At 37.4% G+C, this 13,169-nt stretch overlaps 1 protein-coding gene and 1 pseudogene across 3 annotated transcripts in view; both read right to left on the reverse strand.

Moving 5' to 3' along the window:
• LOC127979019 (histone-lysine N-methyltransferase ASH1L) overlaps window positions 1-3,098 on the reverse strand; it is a 29,171-nt gene extending 26,073 nt beyond the window's left edge. Inside the window, exons 1-2 of one of the 3 annotated variants that reach the window (XM_052584113.1) lie at window positions 2,932-3,098; window positions 1,987-2,098 (exon numbers count right to left, since the gene is read on the reverse strand). The gene's annotated coding sequence lies outside the window, so the exon portion shown is untranslated. The other 2 variants (XM_052584115.1, XM_052584116.1) reach the window with 2 other exon arrangements.
• A 2,183-nt stretch (window positions 3,099-5,281) lies between these two features.
• LOC127978874 (E3 ubiquitin-protein ligase RNF115-like) lies at window positions 5,282-12,781 on the reverse strand (annotated as a pseudogene).
• Window positions 12,782-13,169: the final 388 nt, after the last annotated feature.

A 13,169-nucleotide genomic window follows, 5' to 3' on the forward strand; every position in this document is an offset into this window, starting at 1 on the left:
CTCTGGGTTGTACTCCGCTTCTCATTTCTGTGTTATCCGCTCTCTCTTCCCTCCTCTCTTTGCGGAGAAGATTCCAAAAATAAATGCTACCTTGCATTGTAAAATGGCTCAGAGAATAGCCTTGAGGGAAAGCTGGATGGAGAATTGCAGCATGCTGTCGTTTGCAACAATCCAACACTTTAGGTTTACATTTATGCATCTGAAGAAATGGGAATCGAACCCATACTCTTGGCGTTGCAAGCATCTTACTCTACCAGTTGAGTTACAGGAACAAAAATAAAAAGGTAACCAACTAAAAATGGTCACGTTACAAATATAACATGCCTCTTACTACAATGAAAACTATTACTTTTCATTCATTTAAATACATTAAGCATATGTAAACACAAACACTATACACGTGTGATCAGATATAGCAAATTTTCTTAGTGTAACATCAAAGTACATTTATAAACAAACAAAAAGGAGAAACACTCGAGTCAGTGATTCTTCTGCTTCCTCCTCCATCCACGCTCCTTCAGCACCTGTCATTCACGACTCTTTAATCTATGCTTGTTTTGGCAAGACAGATACATAATATACCAACTCTGTGTATTTAGACAGTCTTTCTTCTGCTATGAAATTACGTGCCCGTGTTTCTTCTATGAGCACTGAAAGCCACAAGGTCCAGCCAGCCAAAACATACTGCAGGACAAATTGGGAGGCAGTGAGAGTTGAGTTATAGTTTAGATTTAGTGAGCCTGAGGGTAAAGGAGAAAAAGCATTGGCAAACTACATCTAAAAACTATTAAAAAATATAGTGTCTTACAGCCTTACAGCAGACACCATCTCCTCTTTTTTTCCTTCTTCCTTTTGGATGTAGTTATAGGTTGTCTATGCTGCTTCAAAACCAGCATTTAAGCTACAAGATCACATCATATTAAAGTTGCAATGAAACACAAGTAGCTATTCTTTTCTTCCATATTGTGATGGACACTGACTGATGATTGAAAAAGGGAACAAAATAGTTCATGGCTCCATCAATGGTTCTATCTAAGTTTTATCCATCAGTTGTCAAAATAATGTCTAGATGTCTTTTTTTTAGTAAATGAACTTGTATTTTTTTTTTTTTTACTTTTGGGATTACTTGTAATGATTTTTAGTGCAATTCGTTACATCAACCATGAACATGTTGTAGTGTCTACATCATTTTAGTCTTTATTTTGAACGGTATCCTTAAATAATGTGCACGTTCTCTCGGTCACAAAAAATAAATGCAACTTATTTACAATGTATTTTCTCAACTAAAAATGTCCCATTGTAAGCCAGGCAACGAGTGTACACACCTCTCAACGATTCATTCATTCATCTACTACAACATCCAGCTCGCAACTTCGCACCAGAAAGGACCACAAAACGAAACTAAACGGTCTAACACAAGATTAGAAGCATTGGGATCTGCTATTAATCTGCACTCACATTTCAAACACAATGACTCTTGGCTGGATCCTTTCCGACCACAAACTAAATGCCTCAAATCACGCCTATCCACTCAAACAGCGCTCGTGCAGCGGGAAGTTTAGTTCTGGTTTCCTTGACAGCGGTGTCAGAGGTCAAAGGTGGCTCAAAGGCTCCAGACACCACTTTCTACGCTTCCCAAGACCTCTGCTCCATTGGGAAAAATATAACCAAGCAAAGGCGCGCGCAATTTGCACGTGCAACGAACCCTATTGTAAGCGAGGTTAAGTGATGACGATCTACTAAAGGTTAGTTTCTATCAAATGACCACGTAAACCTCAGTGGCCAAAACGGTTTGATAATGAACACCGCAACATTTCCTAAACAGCATTCTGTACTACTGACAACAAACAAAGCTCTCGCGCTACATTACATGCATCAAAACACTGCATTTTCATCACTTGTTTTGACAGATGTCTTAGTAAACCAAGCACTTCGTTTAAAGCACGTTTTCAGTCTAAATGCAGAATTAATTAACAAGTTGCTCACCTTAACAGCGGTCCAGAACGGCGTTCACATAGTTTGCGATCAAAATCCTCCCTTCGTACGCAACAGCATGCTCGCTCGGATATTTATCTGGAAATCGCTGAGGTCCCCAAAACTAAAGCATAAGGAAAACACGGTCACATTTCTAGAAAGAACATTCCAGCCAATGCAAAGGTATAACAAAATATTCGTCTAGTGTGTATATCCACTCATTCAGCAAAAAAATGAGCTGTAACGATATTTATCTAACGTTACGTGAGGCGCACTGGTCACGGTTTATGATCCAAATATAGCTAGCATTGCTCGTTAGCAAAGAGCGTGTCTTAAATTAGAACGATGTGCCAAAAACTAGACAAAAATAGCACATTATTAGATTGAGACTATTACTACAAAGAGATGTCAAAATACCTTGCTGCCATTGAAATTTTGAAAGACAAGGTAAGTTGGCTTTTCCCAACATCGCGGCTATAACCTCACGTATACAACGTCAACGGTCACTCGATTCACGTCTCCGTGTTGTTTACTAACGTTACCCCACAAACGAGTGAAATCACGGCGGGTAGCTCGTACCATTAATCCCACACTCTACAGATCTGTCCTGTCAGGCACATTTGCTGGGATGACTGGCTTTAACCCCGCGATCCGTCCACTCGACTAATGTAGTAATGTAACGAAGCTGTTGGAGGGGATCACATTAGTTTAAGTGTTCCCTTCTCGCGAAGACCGTCAGTAAAAATCCCAACAATAGTATAAAAACATCCTCGGATGGGCCAAAAGAAGCGGGACTCGGAAATCTAACGCTCTTCGGGATGAGCCCTGCACGGGTTATTAAAAACACGAACTGTCAACAAAATGGCGGCTGCTGCGTTGAATCAACAGAGCACCCGAAATGGATCTCTCCCTCAAATTCTTCGCCCTCTCCCTCGTCTTCTGCACGGTGCTCGTTACCCGTGATAATCCGATGTGTCGCCCGAATTTCTCTCCGGGTCCGCGTTAGTCGAGGTCAGACGCGTCGGAATGGGCCTCGCTCGTTAATCGGGCCTCGTCCATGTCTGCTAAGCCCGTATCGTTTCTGTTTCTGTCAGGGCATTCTCACAGTCAGAGCGGGAGGAGGAGGAGAGGAGCGAGAGGAGGGAGGGGTGTCGAGGGGAGCTGTCTAAAGGCAGTTTGCTATGTTTCCATCCACCTATTTTTATACGCAATTTAGGATATCACATAAAAAAACGCTGTATGGAAACGCCAAGATATGCAAAAATTCTACAGACGCGCATAAAAAACTTATGCGCTCAACTAAGTGGGAAAAATTACTCGAACTACTAAAAACTTGAACATATGGAAACACCGAATAAATAAATTAATTCGCACCAAAAATGGACGATCTCATTTAGACCTGCCGCTTGATATTAGAAGATTGTTGATGTTGACTTAACTGGATTCCTGTAAAAGGACATGATGAAACTCATCCAATTAAAAAAGTATTGGGAAAATGTTGGGAACATGAGTCAGACAAGTTTAGAAGTTTTGGAAGGATAGCAGAAGAAGAAGCCCAGTCGTGTGGAAGAATGCATGTAGAAATGAGCCCTGCTGTAGTAGTCAACCCATTTCACCTGGCTTACTCCCTTTACCATTAGTAGGCGTTATATGAGAAAAATAGAGTAATAGTGAAAGATGTTATGGTTAAACTCTATCTAGAACAAAAATACAACTCCACAATCAAAATGTTCTGATGGTTCCAAAGATCACCAGACGGGACGAGCATCAGCAGCTGTATATGTCCCAACTTATCAAATCAAAATTGGTAATAAAAGAGTTTCTGATCAAGTAGGAGTTAGAGAGTTGTCAGATGGATGGAGGACACTCGGCCAGTGAATGCGCTGATGTGTTCAGATTCATTCTCTTATGCTTTATTTGGTCTTATCAGTGGAAGGTCTTCAAGACAAGACATTTTGAATGAGATTATTTTATTTATGTATTATTAAGATCTGTTTCCTGTTGTCTCCAGCAAACGTGCGAGTGCAAAACAGGCGCTGAAATTATGACATATAGAAATTATTGTTCCACTAAGCAAAGAAGAAATTAAGGCTAATGTTAGAACGGAAATAGAAATGAGATGGCAAGAAGTTTGGAAAAAAGGAGAGAGGAAGACTTTTTTTTCCATATTCAAAATCAAGTTGGGGTTGAAAGAGTTAATTTGGGTAGTAGAAGTGAAGAGAAGATACAATTATTACAAGAATTTGCATTGGCCATACTGCTTTACATTTTTCACTATATAAAATGAATAAGCATGATCCTGGGAACTGTAGAATTACCAGAAACAGTAGAGCATACACTATTAGATTGTTCTGCTTATGATATTGAAAGAGGATCCCTATTGGAAGAATTAAAAGAATATTGAAAATATTACACTTAAAACTCTTTTGAATAATAGCTTGAATCAATATATATCATAAAATATATAATGCTTTAATTCCATACTTCCAAAAGTAAATTTGTTTAACAGGATTTAGAAGGGTTTTTTTTTATTACAAATATTCTTTTTTTATTATTTTATTATTATTATTGCATCAATGGTCCATACTCCAGTCCAATAGGTGGCGGGAATGCACCAATCATTTGTTTGCCAACCGCCATAGAACTCCAAAAGAAGAAGAACGTTCTCATTGCACAACATCTGAAATGCTTGTTTTGTCACTTGTAAAATATTTGATTTATTTTGTGTCTTTGGATGAAAACATACTTTTGTGGGGCGGATACAAATTAAGCTAAACACTTTTAAACAAAATGCAGTATTTATTTGCCTTCCTATTTGCAATAAGACGTTTGATATTTAATTGTTAAAGAACGTTCATTCCCAAACCTGAAAGGGGGTCGTGTTGTCGTGGGCTCGTGGCAGTGTTTACCCACAGTGAAATATCGAGACTCCCGTGGGAACCGGAGCCGTGAGGCGGCTTGTGTAACTGTACGAGTGAGCACTCAGCAGAATCCATTCATTATCAGAGCAGCAACGAATCCTTCTCGTTCACTTTAAGGCCCGTTCACATTCAGAGCGATATATAACTATACTTTTTATAACCGTTCTGTGTGAAGAGGGAAGCCCATACCACAATTATAATGGACATTTCTGCAATCTTGAAAACAGTTGTGGGGGTTATCATTTTGTGGAACTGAGATACATTTTTCTAGAATTCTTCGAAGAATAGAAAGTTCAAAATAACAATTTATTTGAAATAGAAATCCAATTCAAGTTTATTTGTATAGCGCTTTTTACAATACAAAGCAACTTTACAGAAAATTACGTTTCCACAATATATATTAGCAGCTATTAGTTTGTGCGCATAAGACAGGATTTTTCAGAAAAATTAATACAAGACGTAGTCATCCAGACGATGAACAGCAAGAAATATTTTGTAACACTATACATTTATTTACTGTCTCTTTTGATCAGTTGAATAAACCCTTGATGAATAAAAAGTAATTAATCCCACACAAGGCTTAAAAAAGTATTTGTAATTTTGAAATTAAATATTATGTAAAATAAATGTGTTTATCTAAATTACACAGTTTTGTCTCTCTTTTTTTTTTATCATCATCGAAACCCCCATATAGTTCACACGCTCTGATCCCTAAATCTCAGATTAATAATAAGTCTTAATAACAAATAAAAATATGTATTGTTTGAGAGTGCAATTTGTAACAGCTTGGCCTATGGGTTAAATTCTGTGTTTTTTCTTGTAAACATTTGACCTTTATCTGTGTGATAAGTGTGGTATAAAATTCCAAATGACATTGAAATTATGAGTGGTACTGTGTCTCAATATTAAAATATATAGTCAAGGAACCCTGAGGATTAGCACCAAAAAAACTTCTTAACCTGTGAATACAATAAATATAATTATTTTTCTATCTTTGCACAAGAAACCACAAAAAAGCAACACATACAAGAGCAATGTCAAACAGAAAACACTAGTGCAAACCATCAACCCAAAACATGTACAGTAGAACAGATGGAACTTGAGGAGGTATCTAAATCTTTGCATTTCTATGATGAAGGCATGTGCGGAGCAGATGTCATCCATTGACAGGTAAGGGAAAGTGAACTGTGCACTTACTTCATTGTGAGGTATTGAAACAAGAGCTCTGAAGAAACTATAGGGTAAACGTGTGCCATGCCATTAAATATGCATATGCAACTTGAACTGCATCCCCTGAGACATCTGTATCATCTATCTCAGTACTCGTGAGCTCCAGTCCTGCGGCCCACCTGAGAGACGCTGTTTGTTCAGGTTGGACTGTAAACATCACTGGTAGAATTTTGGGTGCAACTGTACTTTGCAAAAACACAATTAACAGATTTAAATGCTAATCAGACCGATACTGACTGAAAGAGCCTCAATTAAAATGTCTTTTGAAATAGAAGGCACTCTTTTTAGGGGCTCTGTGAAGCACTGATGCACAGGGCTGTGGTGCTTCTCTCTGTCCTGGATTGATCAGAATAACACACACACACACACACACACACATATATATGTTAATATATATGAATAACATTCTTTCCAGAATAAGGAAAAGGAGACTAAAGAGTCTCAAGTGTGTTACGTTCCTCTACATTCGGCGCTGAGGGATTTGCCCCTGGAGGTCCCGTCTGTGGCTGGAAACCTCGGTCTTCACCATCTAGACTTTTCCGGCAGACAGGGCAGGTGTCATGCTATTAACATAAAACAGTACAAATGAGGACAGAAGAGTAAGTATCTTATTTCTTAATGTACACTGCTATTAAAAAATTTGGGGGATCTTTAAAAAAAAAAAAACTTTTATTCAGCCTGAAACATATTAAAATGATCAAAAATGACTGTAAAGATATTTATAATGTTACCAAACAAATTGAATTACAGATAAATGTTCTCTTTAAATTTCTGTTCATCGGAGAATCATGAAAAGACTCAAATATTAAGCATAGTGATGGTGGTGAAAATTCAGCTTTGCCATCACAGGAATAAATTACATTTTAAATTACATTAAAATAGAAAACAGTTATTTTAGAATGTAATAATAGTAAACAATATTCCGTGTTTTTTTTTTTGTTTTTTGTTTTTTAACAAAAAGTGCAGCCTTGGTGATCAACTGACATTTTTCTTTTTTTCCAAAAGCGTGATAAAATCTTACCGACCCCAAATTTCTGAATTACATGACATATGGTTTTCAAATATCATTAACATCTAAACACGTTTCAGACCTGCCACCTCAAATTCATGTTTGAGTATGACTCTGTAAAAATGTTTTAGAGAGAAGACGGTAAAGTCTGTTCGAGTAATGTTGACCACAAACTTTATTGCGCTCATAAATCGAAACCTGACATTTTAAAAACCCACTGGAAATTCCCGAGGGTGAATTGGTGTTTGGATTGGTCTTCAAATTGACGTCACAACTGACCAGCTCTATGGGCTTTAATTAGTCCATTAGAGTAAGGCTGTTTGTCCTCTTTCCACTAGAGGTCCTTCCAAACATTTTGCTTTTGAGTTAAATACAGTATAACCAACGATTATAAATGGCCAGGCTACCACTATTTATAACAAGCAGCACTAAATTAAGCCTTATTCTGTTAAAAACCAGCACTAAGGTCATTTTATGAGACTCATACCAGTTGTAGCCAGGGTACAATACAGTTGCTGTGAAAGTAGTGCAGACAGGACAGCTGTCGGACAGATTCCCCTTCAGAGTACTCCTCTCTGCACACAGGGCATTCCAGCTGGCACGCTGTGAGAGAGAAACATAGAAAAAAATGTGCATTGTGCACAAGAAAAACTGAGAGAGCAATTGTCAAGTGCTGCTTGTACCGTGAAACAGAACCTTGAAAATTAAAGGAATAGACCACCCAAAAAAACAAAAATGGATCTGTGTGATTTTAAAAGCAGTGCATTGTGTATATCCCATATCTATATCAAATATTACCGTAGACTCATATTTTCCCCTTGTATTACTGAGTGATGAGCTATAAATCAGTTTGTTCATTCGGTTACATATTTCTTAAAGGGACAGACCACCCTAATATCAAAATTCTGTCATCATTTACTTAATCTAATGTTGCTGCAACTTGTATAGCTTTCTTCATTCTGCTGAACACAAAAAGAAGATACTTTAAAGAATGTTGGTTTCGGCTCCCATTGAGTTCTATTGTAATTACATATAATAGAAGTCAATGGGAACTGAAACCGCTTGGTTATCTTTAGAATATCTTCATTTATGTTCCACAGAACAAATAAAGTCATAAAGGTTTGGAACAACATGAGGTTGAGTAAATGACAGAATTTTTATTTTTAGGTGAAATTTTTTTTTTGCAACTGAATCAACGATTTGTAGCTCAGCAATAAATAACATGAGGGGAAAAATGTGAGTCTCTGGAAACAGTTGATATAAATATGGCTTCTACACAATGCACTGCTTTCAGAATCGTACATATTCATCATGTTTTAACACTTTCCAGCTCACCCTCTGCATACTTAATACAATGGTCTGCCAGGAAAGCAAGACAAATGCTTCCTGGAGGTGACCAGAAATATGTGAACAACCGTGTTTTGCTTTTATAGCACTTAAAATGAAGTGTGCATGGTGACTCAGAGGATTATGGGAACTTACCAGCCTGTTCTGAAGAGATGCTAACGGTGGGTAGAGATGATATCATCTCCTTCTCAGCAGGAGGGGGGCCGGGATTTTCAGACTGACCAAGCAGCTGGAAGAGAAAGAAAAAAATCTGCAGTGCTTGATAAGGATGGTATTTCTAATGCTTCTTTCATTTTAGCAATAAAGGTCTATTATGTGTTTGGGGACAAATTTGAGAGCCAACAGGCAAAATACTGTGAAGACCAAAAAGGTTTAGGACATGAGTCATATCAGCAGATTGTCACTGATGTCAGTGTGACTCACCTGTGTGATGACCACATCTAAACCTCCTTGTCCCCAAGCATGATCTCCAGGGTTCGAGTGCAGCGTGCTAGACCTGAGCAACAGGTTACTGATAAATCATTGGATGGATTTGTAGGCATCGTCTTGACATATGCAAATGAATGTGTTTGTATGACAAAAGGGCACATTGAGGTGATGGGTTGATATGAACATTGTTTAAGCCCAGCCAAATCCAAAATGTGTTTGTTTGTTTGATTTATTGATTAATAGGAATAATATTTCAGGAACATATTGTACCTAAAAGTATGACAGTAAATAACAAAACATACCATGAGGAGGTTTGAGAACCTGCACTGTCCGAATTGGAAAACAGACCAGCCAGGAACTGCTGGACAATCCTTCATTAAAGAAACAAAGACAGCAATGTTGCATTAATAATAATAAAAAATAAAGGAATACATTCTACAAAAGAAAGATAAAGAGACATGAGCATCTATCTGCACAAATTTAAAAAAGCATTAATGACTGATTAATATTTTATTATTATTTTAAATATACCATTCAAAAGTTTTGGGTGGGTAAGATTTTTGAAAACGTAATTTAAGGGTTCATTCATTTGATCAAAAATAAAATAACTTTTCTATTTTTATATATAGTATATAGTATATATAGCTAATACAAACATAAAAACATTTTGAGGAATATTTAGGTCTCCTTTCTCATCATATTTGCAGGGTTCTTAAAATAGTCAAGAATGATTATTTTTATTATTATTATTATTGTTGTTGTTTGTATAACAATATACGTTTCTAAATTGTATTATAATTTTAAAAAAATTCAAATTAGTCAAGTAAAATCCCAATACAAAAAAAAAAAAACATGGATATACTAAATATATTATGAGTGTTGCAACAGTAAACTCTCAACAGGTACTCTCAGTAGAAGAAAACATATATATTTATGAATAAATCATTTGCATGTTGGAACTGAATGTCAAATGTTAAATACAGATATTCCTTCTTTCAGAACTCTTAGTAAACAGCAGCTGTAACAAGTGGCCATACACATCCCTCCACAGCCTGACCCTGAGCCTGTCTAGAGTTACTCTGCTGGCTGTTTTGTTGAGGGAGGAGCGTAGGCTCTGCACAGTCGGACAACGTCTCCACGGACGCCACAGGTCCCTCTGTCCCAGGAGCAGGACCACCAACTGCTGCCTCGACCCCTGAGCGGCTGCGGAGCGCATCTGTGAGGAGGGATCGGAGAGGATCGCTGAACGTTCCATGCAGAGCAGCTGCCACAACTAATGGAAAAGGAAAAGACAAAAGGCTCATAGAGAAAGAAAACCATGACTGACCCCACTTAAGGAATCCTTTCCATTTATATACTCTACGCATATTGTAATAACAAATAACACATTTTAAAGTAAACAAACAAACAAACAAACAAACAGATAATATTAGAGGTATTTAGTATATTATAGTTTTTATAAATGTTTTGAATTAGATTTAAATGAGTTATTATTATTTATTTATTTTCCACTTTTTATTAAGTAATTATTTTGCTTTGGCAAGGCTTAAACATCTTTAAAAAAATCCAAAAACATAATAAAAAAAGAAGCTTTTAATGGATTTAGTTAATGATATAAATATGATGATCAATTATGGGAAGGTCATGGAAAAAAATATATATACCTCTGTGAACTGTGAAGCCATGTCATCAGTGCCTACAGCAGCATTACCATCTCGACTCTGAAGAAGACTAATGAATCATGTTTTACTCATTGTAAATGATGAACATCATAATTACAAAGGATATATATTATCTAAGTTGAGTAAACAGAGATGTATGGAATTACAGTAATAAAAAAACCTTTTGGTCTTGATCATTATTTACTGACATAAAAGCAAAACTTACTTCGAGTTCTCGGACACCTCTTCAATGAAGCCAGATTTACATCTTGGACGAACATATTCCTGGTCAAACACACATTATTACAGCACAATAGATGTAAAATAGTAAATCTATAATGTTTTCTAGATTATCATCGATCAGATTCCAGTCCTAAACCAACTGCCTTTAAATTCTGATGTTGATTTCTTTTTTTTATATAGATAAATATGGGCTTATTATGCGTTCGCCCTAATGAAAAAATGTATACTATAATGTTTTTGAAATGCATTTATTTCATGCCAAGTGTACTACAAATGCATTTACATATGTCTGCACTTAATAATAATACCCTGCAGTTGTACTTCTAGTATACTAAACTGGTATACTTCAAGTCTGCTAAACGGGAACAACTAATTGTGTATTTAATGCACTTGAATTGTGTGGAAGGAGTGCTGGGGCCCGTTCTTCGTACGTCGCTTATTACATCCAAAATCAAATGACACATCAAAGATTATATCTGAAAAAATTGTATTGTTGCATCCCTAGACTGCATTAAAATGCCATCAATAAAAAACGAATGTGTTCTTTGTCTTTAACATATGCCTGCTCATACCATAACCCTACCGCCACCATGGGCCACTCGATCCACAACGTTGACATCAGCAAACCAACCCACACGAAATCATTCACGCTGTCTTCCATTTGCCCTGTACAGTGAAAACTGGGATTCATCCTTGAAGAGAACACCTCTCCAAAGTGCCAGACGCCATTGAATGTGAGCTTTTACCCAATCAAGTCATTTACGATGACGAACTGCAGTCAGGTCGAAACCCAGATGAGGATGACAAGCATGCAGACGAGCTTCACTGAGACGGTTTCTGACAGTTTGTTCAGAAATTATTTGGTTATGCAAATCGATTGTTGCAGCAGCTGTATGGGAGGCTGGTCTCAGACGATCTTGGAGGTGAAGATGCTGGATGTGGAGGTCCTGGGCTGGTGTGGTGACACGTGGTCTGCGGTTGTGAGGCCGGTTGGATGTACTGCCAAATTCTCTGAAGCGCCTTTGGATACGCCTTATGGTAGAGAAATGAACATTCAATCCACAGGCAACAGCTCTGGTGATATTCCTGCAGCTAGCATGCCATTTGCACAATCACTCAAAACTTGCGACATCTGTGGTATTTGTGCTATGTGATAAAACTGCACATTTTAGAGTGGCCTCTAAAATTTGCGAATGATATTTGAGAGAAACAGGCCTTTTGCATACACAGAATAAGTCTTAGATCTTCGAGTTCAGCTCATGAAAAATGGGGCAAAAACAAAAGAGTTGCATTTATAATTTTGTTCAGTGTGTGTGTGTGTGTGTGTGTGTGTGTGTGTGTGTGTGTGTGTATATATATATATATATATATATATATATATATATATATATATATATATATATATATATTATTACTAAATGACATGCAAGCATCCACCTTTATGTCAGAAAACCTGTCCAGGACCTGCTGACCTGCCAGTCAGTGTACTGTACAGTGTACTGTGTGTGTTTCTACTTCCAGAGGGCTGCAGACGGTGGAGGCTGTGCTAAATTTGGCATCAGTGTAACTCCCAAACTTGGATACCAAATTCCTTGCAACCATGGCAGTAACACTCATCACACACTTCTTAAAACGTTTAGTTACGTGAACTACATTCCCTTAGTCCTACACCAAATCACATGAACTCATAAAATACTGAAAGTTATCACTTTAAGAAGAAAAAATTAAGTGGCGTTGAGGCGTATCACAGGACAAGCACACAGAACGCATGGATTTTCATTAACTAAGTGCTGCTGTGTACTTACAGGCAGTTTGGGGTCGATTTCTCTTCTACAGCAGTGACAGAAGAACCGCTGTCGTGGAGCAGCAGCGGTGGTCTCGTCTCCGCCATCTTCACTCACTAACAGCTTCGGTAGAACACCGCGTCGCACTCGGAAAGAAGCGTCGGTTGACAAGGAGACGCGTCGTTTCGATCAGCATGAAGGTAAAATGACGTCAAAAAGATTCGCATATGCAGGGTAATATTTGTGGAAGTGTTCATAACACTGTAAGCGTAAATTAAATTTGAATGCGCAAGAGAAGCTTTGTAAAGGTGTAAATCGCGTTTCAAGCGTAAGAAAAAATTATTTGCAGCATTTTACTGTTACTCTGTTATTCATGTATTGTGAAACTGCAGCTTCATGCTAAAGCAAAATAAATATGATCTGCATGCTTCTGACTTCCATTTTTCCACAATTAGAAATAGAAATGTAGAAATAGCCTAATGATGTGCAGATCAAGATGTTCATGGCGAATAAAGTGTCATCCTTTCATCATAAAACTCCCCTTTCACTCAGCGCCTGTAAAGTGGAGCAG

This window comes from Carassius gibelio, chromosome B19, assembly GCF_023724105.1.
Source record: "Carassius gibelio isolate Cgi1373 ecotype wild population from Czech Republic chromosome B19, carGib1.2-hapl.c, whole genome shotgun sequence".
Classification (NCBI taxonomy): domain Eukaryota; kingdom Metazoa; phylum Chordata; class Actinopteri; order Cypriniformes; family Cyprinidae; genus Carassius; species Carassius gibelio.